This window comes from Plectropomus leopardus, chromosome 1, assembly GCF_026936395.1.
Source record: "Plectropomus leopardus strain MGB_pleo_1.0 chromosome 1, ASM2693639v1, whole genome shotgun sequence".
Classification (NCBI taxonomy): Eukaryota; Metazoa; Chordata; class Actinopteri; order Perciformes; family Serranidae; genus Plectropomus; species Plectropomus leopardus.
The window spans coordinates 12,250,807-12,265,926 of record NC_142176.1 but is presented as its reverse complement, the minus strand read 5'-3'; the positions used below and the strand labels follow the sequence as shown (position 1 = coordinate 12,265,926).

Here is a 15,120-nt window from a genome sequence, read left to right as displayed (position 1 = left end):
GAGGCTGAGAGACTCTGAGAGGCTGCGTAACCTCAGTGACCTGCGCAATTAGTGCTGCACTCCCTCGGCTGCCTGTGGCCAGCAAGTTGTGTGGAGCAGGACGAGGCTGTTAGGACACAAACAGAGAGGACAGGAGGGCTGATCTCCTCCCACAGAGCCTTCAGAAGCACATTACAAACTGAGGAGGTGGGGAAGCACGATAACACCAACCTAGAGTGGAAGACAGAGAACAGGAAAAAGGGAGGAGAAAAATCTTTTGAGCCTATATTCAACCCAAACTCCTGTAAATAAAGATGAACACGCCCGTATGTCTCCAGCAGCGCATGCCCTGACTCAGCTGACTCAGCCAGGTGTGTCAGTGTGTTACAGCCCAAAGCGTTGGCGTGCTCAGGCAGTAATATCGGCTCTACCCACATAATCAACAGTGTCAATGCTGTGCAGAATGACTTGACGTCGCTTTGTGTTTTTTGTTTGGATCCTTGGTCTTTAGATCTCACTCTTCTTTCCTTCAGTCTTTCATGTCCAGAGCGAAGGGCGACAGCTGCAGCTAAAAACAGTCATCTGAAAACAGTGTGCGCTTGATCCAGGGGGAACTCCAGCCACCACAAAACATTCATCCTATACTCACACACGGCTAGTCATGCTACTGACACACATCTCTGTCTGCCTCTCCTGCCTAATCACTCCTTCTGTTCAAAAGCTTGAAACCACAGCCCCAAACCCCCTTAGGCTATAGACGGACTCGCAAGCATACAGTCAGAATCTTCCTCATACACATGCTCATTACTGAGTTCACTTTTCACCCACATACATCTTCCACAACTTTAGGGATTGGCTGCGCATCAGTCATGGCTCTACATGTACACACAGGCTCAGACCGGCGGGCAAACAAACACAAAAAGAGACGTACACAAACTGCTCATTACAGAATTACTGCTGACTACATGTTCACATGAGCAATATCCACATGACTCATAGACTTATCAAGACCCCGCAGGTCATTTAGGGATACACCCCAGACCTTAGGAGACTGCCGAGGAGGCCAACTTTCACCATGCACCCTCATACTGATAGACGACTACAAATGAAACATGTTTTTTAAAGTGTTTTTGCTTTTCAAAAACTCTGGCAGGGAGATCAAAGAGCCTGCAGTAATAACGCTGGCAAGACTTCACGTAAAATCTTCAGATATAGCTTTTCAAATCTAGAAATAGGAAACTTTGGCAATTTGGAGTTGTGTCATAAAGTGGGGTTGAATTTCTTCTAAGGAAGCATGTAGAGAAATGGGAAAGTGGTACAGGAGATTGAGGTAATGTGTATTTCTGTATGAAGTATTTAAACAGACGGAATCCAGCTGACGTCGTGCTAATTACAATCACTTCCAGGCAGACAGCTGTCAAGTGATTTCACCTGCGGACATTACGTGAAATTGGCAAACTTTTATCATTGTCTTTTTCAGCTGTAACTGTAATGTTTAAAGATATAAAGTTAAACACGGTGGCTCAACCTATCTGACATTTCGGCTGTGCTTTTTTTAATGTATTGTGTGACTGTCCTTTCCTGGCAGGGCAGCAACAATGTACCTCTCTGGAAAGGAGCCATAGCAAAACGTAGCCTTTATACTTTAAGGTATACTTTAAGTTATACTTTAAGTGTTACACTATTTTTGCAATATTTTTTTTCCATGTTACTCCCATGTTCTGTGAAGTAAAATTACTAACGGAGTGGTGGCTTTGAGAACAACTTCAGTTCTCCATTAAGAAGGGCTGCCTGATGGCAAGGTAAAGCAGTAAAATATTGTAAATATAGCATACATGTAAACTGGGACTGATTCTTGCAGATTTTTTTGGGTGGCCTTTTTTAAAGTGGCTGCAGACTAGGCTTGGGCCGCATCTAGTTTTTCATACCTTCATAACTTCCTGGAATTTCACAGGGGTGTATGGTATATGAAAATTTCAGTGCGCAGCATTAGTAATTTCTTATTTTGCATAATTAATTTAATACTACATACATTGTATTTCATGTCTCCATCTGCTGGTGGGCCATCATGAAAACATTTCTTTTTTGTTTCTTTCATTTAAATAGATTTTACACAGTTTTTAATTGTGTACAAATAATGGACATTGGTTATCAGCCAAATGAGTAGTTACATATCTTGTTATATATCAGCATATTGAATATAGGCAAGAAATCCATTATCATTCATCCCTAATTTTCACCAACCGGATACAGAAGTTGGGATCATATACGAGATATGGCTACAGATTAGGGATATGAAATTACTGAATAGCTTATGCAAATATGTTTTGGATACTGTATTGATTCACAAAAAAACTATGGATTTTTTTTTTTTTTTTTTTACAGTTTACATGCAAATATTCTTGGCAGTGGCTCATTTTGTTCTGTAATGTGTCTTCAGCCATTTGACTCCTTCACTTTAACATAGCAACATACCGCCATTACATTACAGGGACTGTGTTAAATATAAATACTGGTCCCACTGGTCCGATTGCGTATATACGTATGGAGGTGTGTTCTTCATTTAACAGTTTTCCTAAATGTTGTATTTCAAAGAAATCACAATATATTGTCTTGCCCGTTACCTGTGGGGTAGTGGAGGGTATCTGCAGGTATACAGAACATACCCTCCTCTTTTTCTAGGTTTTTTACAATAAACCCACCGATCAGCCTAAACGCCACTGGAACATATAGGAAAGTGCATACTTCCTCCTCTGTAGCCCACCCATCTACCTAGTAGTATGCTCACCTCACCAACTACCACCACACTACTGCTTATCGCAATATATTGAATCGTAACCCCTGTTTATGGTACATATCGTATTGCCAGATTTTTGTCACTACACAGCATTATTAGGAATCAAAACCTATTGGCGTCAAAAACAAGTTTATTTGATGCATTTAGAATCAAAGATATGAGTCTGTCTAATGTTCAGAAGTTATAATTAACTATCAAAACCTAGCAGAAATCCACATCTTTTTTTTAAAGATACATAATTCCTTTTCTCATCCACAGTCTTCCAATCTGCTCTCCTCCAGGCTCTCCACTGTGCCGCTCTGCTGAACCAACTCTAAAACCCCACTAACCTCACTGTCACACAATACCTGTTGTCTCTGCCATTTGGCTGCAAACACAAGGACAAGCTATAGCAAAAAAAAAAAAGACTTCCATTCAGCTCTGTTTGTAACAAGGGCAAGGCTGATGCTGTGAGAAAGCAGCAAGTCAGCAACATTTAGCTCTTAGAGAAATGAGAAAGCCCAGGGCACTGGCCACTGGCCCAGCAGCATTCCTGCCTATGAAGTATAGATAATTGTTTTGAGAGCCCCTGTTGAGGGCCGCTGTCTCATTTCCATATCTCCATAGCGGTGGATGTGATATAGTAGTGAGGATACCGTGATCCACTGAAAATGGCAGACTGTATAATAACCCTCTCACAGCTACATGCTGGTTAGCTCTTCTCTATTAAGAAAAGGATGTGGGAATTAGCAGGATTTCGGAGGGATAAAAGAAAGAGGAACAGACTGAAAAATAAAGGGGTAAAAAAAAAATGCAGACAGACCAAAAGACGGACGTCAGAGAGGGAGACAGAGAAATGGAGAGCGGCGCTGAATATAAAGCGCGATTACTTAGGATAAGGCTCATTGGTATGACTTATCATCTGCTGGTATCCATGACTGCAGCTGTAACCTTTGGTAAATGACTCTACTTAGTCCACGACACGGCCACGAGCCCAATGGGAGATAAAATTAACATCCCACAACAACAGTGCACCGACACACACACACACATGCACATTTAAGTGCCTCTGCAGAGATAAAGACACGCACCCATAACATGCAGAGATCATTATTCAATCGTCATGAGAGGAAATATTCCCTGCTTCCTCTCTATCACCTTACTCAACAAACTAGGAGGAAATGTGATATGATGTAGATTACTGGGATATTAAAAAATAAGAAATGATCCTATTAACTATGCCTGGATGGAGAAAGAGGAGGAGGCAGAGATGGGAAGACTTGATTTAACTTGAGGAATGGGGGCCACGGAGGAGGGGCTCAGAGGGGGGAAAGACTTTATTTTACATGCAGGATACCACTTGTCTATAGCCCCAGGTAGGACAGAAACACAGAGCTAAGCTACTTCAGCACTCCATCCAGCAGGAAAAGTGCAGAGGAAGGGTTTTCCCTCTAATGGAAGCCATTAATTATCATATAGCCATATACTTTGCAGTCATCACTATCTTAAGTTAAATCCTTTGGAAGGGAGTGTGTATTGTCAAAGATGGGGGTTTTGTTCTCTGTAAAGAGTCTGTCTGTCTGTCCCGAGTGCACTTAATGGCCTGTACACACTCTGGACCTGTCGCATTATGGAGCTGACTGATGTTATCAACAAATGAATGGCTATACAGGTCAAAGGTCAAGTCCAGCTCCGTTGTTTTGACTCTGAAACCCTGTGTGTTCACTCCGCTTCCTCTCCTGTAATCCCCACCAGCTGTGTGTGTGAGCGCTCGGACATGCACTTATGTGTGTGAGGCTAATAGAGAGAAAAAATAGCTGTGTGTGTGTAAAGCTGTGTGATGCTGCCAAAGCCAGATGACTTAGCAGAGAAATGAGTTAGGTTTACTTAATTTAAATATAATCTACCTATGGGAGACATAAGACGTTATTTTTATTCAATGACAGCTGGCATCCAGCAGGAGCAGAGAAATCTATCGGAATATTCATTTGGCGCAACAGGAAGAAGAAATCAATCCCATAATAACAGAGCACTTAATAGAGTTCCATTAAACCGACTCTTAGAGCCGAACAGAAATGGCCACTCCACTGTGGGAGGGCACAGAGAGGCCACGCTGTTTTCACCAGGCTACAATTTAGACTGAATAAAGCCATGCTCCATTTTCAGCCAGTCCTGACAACTGCTTTTTTAAATGACACCTGATACCCTCGCGCCCCCCCAACCCCGAACGCCCTCCCTTCCACCATTCAGCTGGAGACACACTTGAGGAAGGGCATGCGTGGGAGGGGGGATGAGCAATGGACGAGTGTGTGTTGTAGAGGAGTGTGTGAGGGGTCAGACGCCAGGGTTGCACATCTCTGTCCGGCCACCCCACACGACTGTCTCCAAGTGTTTGTGGAAGTGTGTGTTTCACATTCCACCTGGTGGGTGACAGTCAGTGAAAGTCTCGCACATATTCCCAATCTTTTACGCTGCAGTAAGTAAGTAATGAGTGCCAATGTGGAGCCATCTGAAAGCTTAGCCGCAGTGATAGATTTCATATAACTTTGTTTTCACACACCTTACAGACAGATCTTGAATGATGATTATTTTTTATTACAACCCAAGTCGTGTTTTCGTAATTCTGGCCATCATTCCTATCAATAACAATAACACAGTGCTCACAAAGTTAAATGCTGAGATGTGGGAGTGCAGCGGAATAGCTAAAAATTTTTCTGACACAGCAAGAAACAGGAGCAGTCAGACAGTCGAGTAAAACCCCAGTTTAGACTTTGTTATTTGGAAGACAAAATGAAGACAAATTGTAAAAGTATTACCCAAAGTGTCTGCTGTAAACATTCATCACAGCTTACAGACTAAGTCTCTGCTTTAACTGAACCGTTGGCTTGTTTACAACCTGTATTGTCTGGGGTCTGTCACCCTAGTATTTTATGATGTGTCCCGCACTGTCGGCCCTTGTCGGCTTTATCTTTGGCTGATTTAGAATATTGAATCGACGTCAGAGACTCTGTTGGTGAATCACTCTGATCTGTAATTCAGCGACATGCGCGAGAGGAGAAACAGAAATGAGGAAAGCAAAGGAACAACTAAAGTCAAGAGGGCGTGAGATCAAAACAAACTTGTTATATTCAGTAATATTACATTTTTAGCCGCTGAGCTCTTTTGCAGAAACGGTTTGTAATCGTTTGTGTTATTTGTTTGTCAGCGCACAATAAATATTCTTTGTTCTTTCAACATCAGGTTAAGTTGTTAACGTGCTAACTGGATAGCACCTTGAATCCCTCCTGTCCGTTTTTCGGTTACCCTTTTTGAATGAAATAAGACTCCTGCCACATGCTATTGGAGAAAATCATTTCCTTCCATGCAGGTGCGGAATATACTAGCTGGTTGGCCGTTGGCTGCAGTCTTTGTGGAGTGTTCAAGCACTTAGATACAGGCGACGTGAAGCGTCACAACAGTCAGCCATCATCGCCACTACTTCTTTGATGGCTTTCTGTTTTTTTCTGGGCCTTTTGTTGTGCGTTTTCTCAGATTTGGTGAGAATAAAGCTATCATGACTGACAGAAATGATGGCCAGAACAAATACAAATGAGACCAGTGTTGTAGAAAAATATTATTATCAGGGCGGTAAAATTATACATTTTTAAAGTCGCAGTTATCGCATAAGTTCAATAGTTACTTGAGATGAATCACATTTTTTAATTACGTGTTTTCAATTGCATTATTTTGCATTACAAAATAGTGGTTGGTTGGCTCTTCTCCAGATGGTCTTGATTAGGAATCAATAATGGCAAGAAATTGCATGGGACTGGCATAAAGTGGGTATGTCTGTAAAGGAGAGACGTAACCCATTTTCATTCAAAAATCTTGAGGTCAAAGGTCAAGGGACCCCTTTGACATAACCATGCCATTTTACCATCGCCAAATTTTATCCAAACTTTGGGGTATTATTTAGCCCCCTTACTGAGAAGCTAGCATTAAATGGTTGCTAGTCGGTACCGCTGAATTCCATAAGTCTTCTAGTGTCATGTGACAACAGTATCATCATTCCCAGTACAGCCTCTTAAAGACAGAAATGTCGGCCGGCCAATAACGCCATTAAAAAAAAAAAAAAACGCATTATGTACATACTTCAGTCGCATTGGAATTATTGGGTTAATGCTGACAGCTCTAATCATTTTTAAAATGTTCTTTATCAATATTTAACCAACACTATCAAAGTCAGTTCACCAAAACCAAAGAAATATATATATTTTCACACAATTTACATAATCATGCAGAAATTGTATCTATGTAAAACAATTCACTGATGAAACAGCACTGACGCACATCACCGTCATATATCCAAGGAAAAACTCCCCACTTCCCATTTACTCATCTATCTTTTGATCCCCTGAGGAGGTGTAACATGAAGCAGAAGCTGAAGCATGTTGGAGCTGGTCAAAAATCCCAAGTGTGGAGGCTGGAAAGTATTAACCCTGCAACGGCTGGCTGGAGAGCTGGGTGTGCGCTGCAACATGGGTCTGAGAAGGAAAGATTTCCCTGTTGGTGTATGTTAATTAGGCTAGAGTAACCGGGGCCTGCTACAGCTTGTCTGATGGCTGACCTGGAGAATCGGGATTACCTTCTCCAGCTGCTCTCCTCCCTGCTGCCTCTCCTAATGCCACCTTTATTAAAGGGACAGGTGACACTTTTATCTCTTATCTCTCACTCATAACAATTGGGCCATTTGGTAATAAGGTGTGCCACAACCACCTGGACGTAAAGCATGATTCCTGTCATTTCCTCCTCTACACACACAAACACACACACACACACACACACACACACACACACACACACACAAACACACACACACACACACACAGACACAGACACACACAGAGACATACACACACTGTCCCCCAGCTTGTGTGGACACCTGGTCTGGATGAAGAAGCCGACGGCATTCCTGAGAGCTGGGAGCTTAATTCCCCAGATTAGCCAATACAATCCACCTAAGGGTTAATCAGCATGTGGCATCACATCCCACCAGCGCAACCTTTATATACGCCCACTCAAGTACAAATGCCTGCTTGGATAGGAAAATGTATGCTTACAAACACAGATGTAGAATAAAAATAAATAAAGTGAAAATCGAGCACCAACTCGACAGTCCTTCCAGTCATTCATTTCACTCCTAATATATACACCATGTGTTTGCTCTCTCAGAAGTTTGTTTGCCACCTCTGAGAAGCAGAAAAGATGCCATTTGCAGCATTTACGGTGTTTTGCTGACATGAGGCATTTGCTCGCCCCAGCCTGTAGAGAAAGTCCCTGGATAAAGGGCTTTTCCCTTAAATCCCTGATAGCCTCCAAGCTCCAAGGAGGACTTAGCTGGCGACTGACAGCCAGGATGGGAGGTGGGACAGTGTTTTGACGTTGGAGCTTATGACCAGTACGCGGGTTGGGTAAGGGGGTAGGTAAATATTTGGGCCGTCAGATGTGGTTTAAGTGTTCCCTCTGGCAGGTTGGGGGTCTGGTTGGAGTCAGAGGTATGGCAGATCAGTTACAGACTGTGGAATATTACTTCAGTTTTGGGATGTGCAGCAGACGTAGGTTATCTTGCAGGGTCAAATGTAGAATGTGCCCAATCCCAATACACCCCTTGCCCCTACCACTAAGCACTTACCCCTCCATTTGGCACGTTCATGTCTAGGGCGAGGTTGTCCTGATTTTTGTTGGCATAGAAGGCTAGGCTGAAGTATTGGTGTTACATGGCCCACTAAACTAAGGATTTTCAGGGGAACAGTCCAAACCGAGTGTTATAAGAAATCAATTTTGAAATTGCTAGTATGCTGATGTCTCAGAAGCTACCTAGCTACTAAACTTACGTTACACTTTTGTAGTGCAATCCCCCTTTGATGACATGATACCTAAAATTCAGCTGGAGTCCATCAGTGAAGTTATTCTATTTTTCACCCCTTCTTTAATACCCCTTGTCCACCCACATTATTACATGTATGAAGGCACTTTTCAGGAGAAAAAAACACTAAAAATAGGCAATAAACTCCTTTGCTATTGCCAGTAGACCACAGTCATGGACACAGCTATGCAGCAGGCGAGTATGTCTTTTTTTTCTGGTGCGTCACATTCGACATCACGGACAGGGGTGAAAACAGGTTAGTGGACAAAAGAAAGTAGCATGGAGGCCAGTGAAAATGTCACAGCTGTTTCTTTTTTATCTCTTACTTATTGAGTCTCATTAACTTGTTGCAGACTAGTTGGAATAATTGCAAATGCTGCTTGGATTGATGGTAGGTATTTGGTGGAGGTCTGTCACTGCATCTCTCCAGAAAAGGGACTAATATTTGCACGTCCACAATAACCATCAACAGCGCAAGATGGCAGCTGCCTTATCAGGGATATTTTGGCTTCATTTGGTATAGTGGTAGTCAGTGGTGGAATGTAACTCAGTACATTTACTCACGTACTGTACTAAAGTACAAATTTGAGGTACTTGTACTTAATTATTTTCTTTTCATGAAACTTCATACTTCTACTCCACTACATTTCAGAGGGAAGTATTGTACTTTTTATTGCACTACATTTGTTGGGCTACTTTAGTTAATAGTTACTTTACAAATTAAGATTTTTGCATAAAAAAAAACAAAAGAAGAATTTGTAAAATATATTTTGTTACAAGTCCAGCTGCAACAAATAGTTGATTAATCAATAAGCCAATTGACAGAAAATTCATAGCCAACTATTTTGATAAACATTTAAGTCCTTAACTTTTTTTTAGATTTTTTTGCATTGGGTAGTTTTAAGTATTTTTTCCTGATTATACTTATTTACTTTTACTTAAGTGACATTTTCAATGCAGGACTTTTACTCGTAACAGAGTGTTTTCACAGTGTGATATTAGTACTTTTACTTAAGTAAAGGAACTGCATACTTTTACCACCACTGGTGGGAAAAAGTGGAAAAGCGTCTTCCATCGTGTACAGTCTGAATGTGGATCTCAAAAACAATGGGAAAGAGGTAAAAATAAGAAATAGGACTGGGCTAATATCCTGCTGGAGACAGTTAGTTCTGTGTGGGTGTGTGCAGTTGGCTTTCCGGCCCTTGAATGGCACCTTGCAGCTGCCCTCTGTGTGTGTGTGTGTGTGTCTGTCTGTCTGTCTGTGTCAAATGCTGCGTCCGGTGGTAAGGTCAAAAATGCAACAGCAACCTCCCAGCTCGCAGCACAATCTCCTACACACAGCTGTTCACCATACAGTCAGTACCACACGCAGCACCTGTCTGCATGTGTGCGTCTCTGTACATGTCTGTCTATGTATGTGTGCCAGCCAGATCGCACACACAAGAATACTTCAGAGCGTGTGAACGGTGCAACCTCTGTGGCTCTTCCTTCCCTGTTCACACTTCAGCCTCAGCCTGCTAAATCCCGCTTCTATCCTCTTCCACCCTATATAAAGTCATATCCTCCCTCCCCGAAAATGTCGACTCCTCCGTTCGCTCATTAACTTCATTACTGCGAACGTGACAAGGTCTTGGATCATCCGCGCGGTTGACTGCTATGTTTGGAACATTCATTAACTGAGCTACAGTGATGGATTTTAGCAGAGATGTTATGAGATCAATGCAGTAATGAAGGGCATAGTGTGTGGGAGGAGGCATTTATTATCATTATCAGAAGTAATAAAACTTTTGCCCCCTAACAAAGGCCTCCCTCCCACACCAAGGCTTCGGCCAAGAGTGCTATCCTTAATTGGTGAACGCATTGTCCTAATGGTGTCAAGGTGGCAATGCATTAAAGCCACGTCATCATACACGAGTCCAAGGCCAGCTGTGTCACCATCAGATCCAATCCGGGAACATTTCACATAGCTCTCCTATGCGAGCTTCTCGATAGCCAAACGGATTAAAACATTTAGATGGGGACTGAAATAGGATCAATAAATTATGAGTCGAAAATGTCAGGTGTGTCACTCAATCATCAGCAGTTCATGTTGATATGGCAGCTTATCGCAGCCTGCAAATTACCCACAGCACTGGCTATGAATATGATTAGCATTCTCATTTTCCCCGAGAAAAATTCTAATAAACACAATTACATTATATCAGAATTTATTTCATACCTTTCCGCGCATTTCCTTGAGTAAATGTGGCAGTCATCAGGACTGCATCAAAGCAAACTAGATACTGTAATTTCCTTAAATTCAGAGTGGAAAACAAGTTATGACAAAATAGATTTGCTTCCCTCCTTACCTCATCTACAAAATAATCTCATAAAAAAAGGAAGCTGAAGGAGCAATATGTGAAAACAGAGCACAGGTCATTTCACTGCAAATTACAGATATATGTTTCAGTCCTAACTCCAGGCAGGGCATTTAACTGTCGGCTATAAAACTGGTCACCTTTCTCCGACCTTTGGTTAGGATGAATTTTCTATAAAAGAAGCTGATGAAGTAAAGTGGACGGCATAATCGTGAAACCTACAATCTGTGACTTGCAGCTCACCTGAAGAGCAGTAATAAAATAACTTTGACATGTGGATCTAAACAGTTATGAACTACTTAAATCAAACTGAACCTGCAGAATCACTTGCTATCACAGCAGAAGAATAAATACTTTTTTTGGTGATTACGATTTTGACCATATAACTTAAATTGGCTTTTTTTAAAACAGGAGCATCAGACAAATACAGAAAAAAAGCTTTTCGTGTGTAGAATATTTCGTTATGTTTCAACATGCCATTTGGTGTTTACTCTAATCCAAAAGGCTGAGCACCAGAATGAGTGAACAGATTTTTGACATGGGTGGCCCTGGTGGGTCTGGCTGAGTTGGGGATTTAGAAAAAAAAAAAGGCCTGAGTGTAGATTGGAGGACACGAAGCTTCTCAACAGGACTGCACAGTCAGGTGACAAATGGTGCCCCAGGCCAGCCAAGTGCCAGAAATGGCCTCTTAATCAATCAGAGGTCACCATGGAGGCTCAATCCAGACTGCCTTCACCCTGAGAGGCAGCCATCTGATAGAAGACTCAATGCCAAGCCGCAGAGCACACAACCTTTTCTCCTAGTTAGCACATCACTGCTGCTGTGACTGTCATCTCATCAGGTCTGAAAACTGGACAAATCACAGCACAGACGTCTTTGACCCTGTTTACACTTAGATTTAAAATGCCTCTTGTGCAATTGTGGACTGCACTAGATAAAAAGCGTTAACAACCACCAAGATGCATTAGCCTAATTTCCACAAAGTAGTCTGGTTCAGTTCTCTTCATTACACAAAAGAACAATTATTTTTATATTCACATTGTCAAAAGTTGTGAATAGGGATGGACGATATGGCTTTAAAATAATACTGCTATAATTTTAGGCTATATCAGAATACACAATATATATGTCGATATTTTGAAGTCTTTGCTTAAGTACTGCAAAATACTAAAAAAAAAAAAAAGTAATCAAATAGTTATAAATAAAGTCCAGATTTTGAAATCTTTGCTTAAGTACTGTAAGGTACTAAAAATCTAAGTTATTAAATCAAATGGTTATAAATAAAGTCCATATTTATACATCTTTGCTTAATTACTGTAAACTATTAAAAAACAAAATTATTAATTTAAATATTGTTATAACTAAAGTAGCTACTGACATAAAATCAAGTTACATAAACTACTGTTATGGTTAAGTTGAATAAAATACTATTACAATGTTAAATAAGTATGTAAGTTAAGAAAGTACTGTTTAGTAAAGTTACATAAAGTATTGCTATAATTTAATATATCAAAGCGGAACCCATGGTGCTTTTATTTTTGAAGGACCTGGCTCGTCTCAGGCCATAAGTGTAGATGTTTTTCAGATGACGTAAACGAAATATACAATATAGCATAACTTTGAAACAAGACGTTTTTTTAGTCCTAGTTGTGAATGTTAAAAAAAGGGCTGTTTCATGCCTCCCTGTTTTTTCGTCACCCCTCTGTTAAGGTACCTACCACACTGATCCGACAGTAAAAAGGTGGAGCTAAAAACACTACCGTCCACTGATTGCTCTAGAGAGAATCGTCACTCTTACTCTCCAGCTGTACCGACACCACTGACTAGCAAGAATGGGAATGTAATAATTGTGCACAGGGCCCTTTGGCCGTCTAGCGGGAGAGGCAGAGGCAGTAATGGAATCAAAACACAAGTGGTGGTAGGTGTGAACGACAATGTGTCTAAGCTGTCCACTTTGTTCTTTTCACTGAAACACATCTTAAAACTGAGTGTAAACAGGTTATTTGTCTTTCTGTTGTATGTTCATTATTAAAGGACGTTTATTGAGGTGTCTATGACATGTTTAAATTCAATAAAACAAGTTTATTTTGTAGCTTTTGTTATTCTAGATGTGTCGCCTTAACTTGCCCTGTTGGGTTTCATATTCTCGAGTGCTCCGATTAGCTGGTGGGAAATGGTGATGTCGCAGTAAAACATCCGACCCCGGAGGTCACTCCATCCTTAGCCTTTAGCCCCAACCTTAAGCCTGCCGCCTCCATCCTTGACACATGGCCATCTGTAGTGGCATTTCAGGCAGTAAATAAGGGAGTGGAGGATAGTGCACTCTCTGGTTGGCCCAACCTAAGGCCAAGCCCTCACATTCTCCTCTGCACCCCGAGGCCCACCCTCACACACCCCCTGGGGTTGACCTACACACTGCAAGGTCCCCAGGGGAGTATAGCCAGCTTTGGGAGCAGCACAGGCCTTCTGTCCTCCATCTACCCTGCCAGCGTCCATGCATATTGCTCTTCTCTCCCACCATCACTATTACCATCCATCTCTCCATCTCCCAACATCAATACATTCATCTGTCCATCCAAACTATCAATCCAAACATGCTCTCGGCCCCAAAAACCTTTGTTATTCACCCATCTGCTCCACTTCTATCTGCTGCTATGTTTGTGAATATGTCTCAATATAGTCATCTAACCTCACGTGACTTCAATATGTGACTGTTCCAGCAAAAACGTGTTTTGCATTGAAAATTCTAATCAAAGAAACAAAAACTGTCATCTTCATCTTGTTATGGTCCAAAGAAATTGCATATTTTTGATAGTATAATCATGAATTATCTTTTCACCATGCCTGGGTTGGTGACACTTCATGTTAATAGCAAAAATAATGACACTGCAATCACATTGAGAATTGTCAAAGCCAACAATAGTGCAACAAAACCCATTAAAACCAACTGAAACAGTGTCACATTGCCATTACACCCATGATAAAACTGTCAATTCACTGGAAAAAAAAAGACCAATCAATACACCCACCAATCACCGGACACCCACAGATCCATATATATATTCACCCATCCTGACACTCAGTACCTGCGTCGGCGCAAACCTTTCGACACATTGATCTATCCATCTTCCCCCCATCCCACCATAATAGATGCTCGTGCTGATTCAGTCCCCATGGGATACTGGGACATCAAACAGAGGTAACCTAGTACTGACAGAAGCGTTGAGCGGTGAGACTGAAGCACGAGAGGCCATAAGAAAGGGGCTGAAAGTCACATAAATGATGGTATAAACTCTATCAGTTGAGATAACCCTCTTGAGATTGAAGAAAAATAGAAAACTATAGGGGGGCCTGAGGAAAAAGAGCGGTACTGTCCAAGGAAGAGACTGGATATCTGGAAGTGGTCACTTCAAAAAAAAAAAAAAAAAAGAGGAAAAGGGTGGGACAAGTGAGGGACAAGCGGGGACAAAGACATGCAAGAAGTGCCAAACCAGGATCAGGCAGATCAGCAGTGCAAACTAGTGTTTCCTGTGCAAGTATTGAGATGCAGATCCCACTTTCTGAGCTCATAATGGGGGCTGTCAGGAGTGTGTGTGTGTGTGTGTGTGTGTGTGTGTGTGTTCGCTGGAGAGAGATTCTCACACATCTGCTAACCTGCTTTTCTAATGGGGTGCAAATGGGCCTCCATTGTGCGGCCCTCGCAGACCTGGTTGGAACGACCTGACACGTTCAATGACGACTTCAGCTTCGCATGCATACGGAAACACTCACACTCACACTGGTGTTTGCATACACATGTAAACTGCTTAATGCGTATGTATAGGCAAGCTGCAGCTCACACAAGAAGGGATAATGTACAATACCTCTTGAGATTTATTGTGTTTATAATGGTTGTGGCCATGTAACATTATTCTTTTCAGGCGTGTTCATTTTATGTGTTTCTATATTAATGCCTAGAAACCTGGGGCAAATTGGCTTGCTATTTTAAAAAAACAAAGAAAGTAGGTGATGGGCAATATTAGAGAAAAAATAAGGCAAAAATGAGCAAGGCATTAATAAAAAGTACAAGAAAATTAACTGAAAATTAGCAACAACAACAAAAA

The 15,120-nt window shown here is 41.6% G+C and overlaps 1 long non-coding RNA gene across 4 annotated transcripts in view; it reads right to left on the bottom strand.

Moving 5' to 3' along the window:
- Positions 1-15,120, bottom strand: part of LOC148190371 (uncharacterized) — a 185,081-nt gene that overhangs the window by 113,422 nt on the left and 56,539 nt on the right. The gene's annotated exons all lie outside the window — the stretch shown is intronic.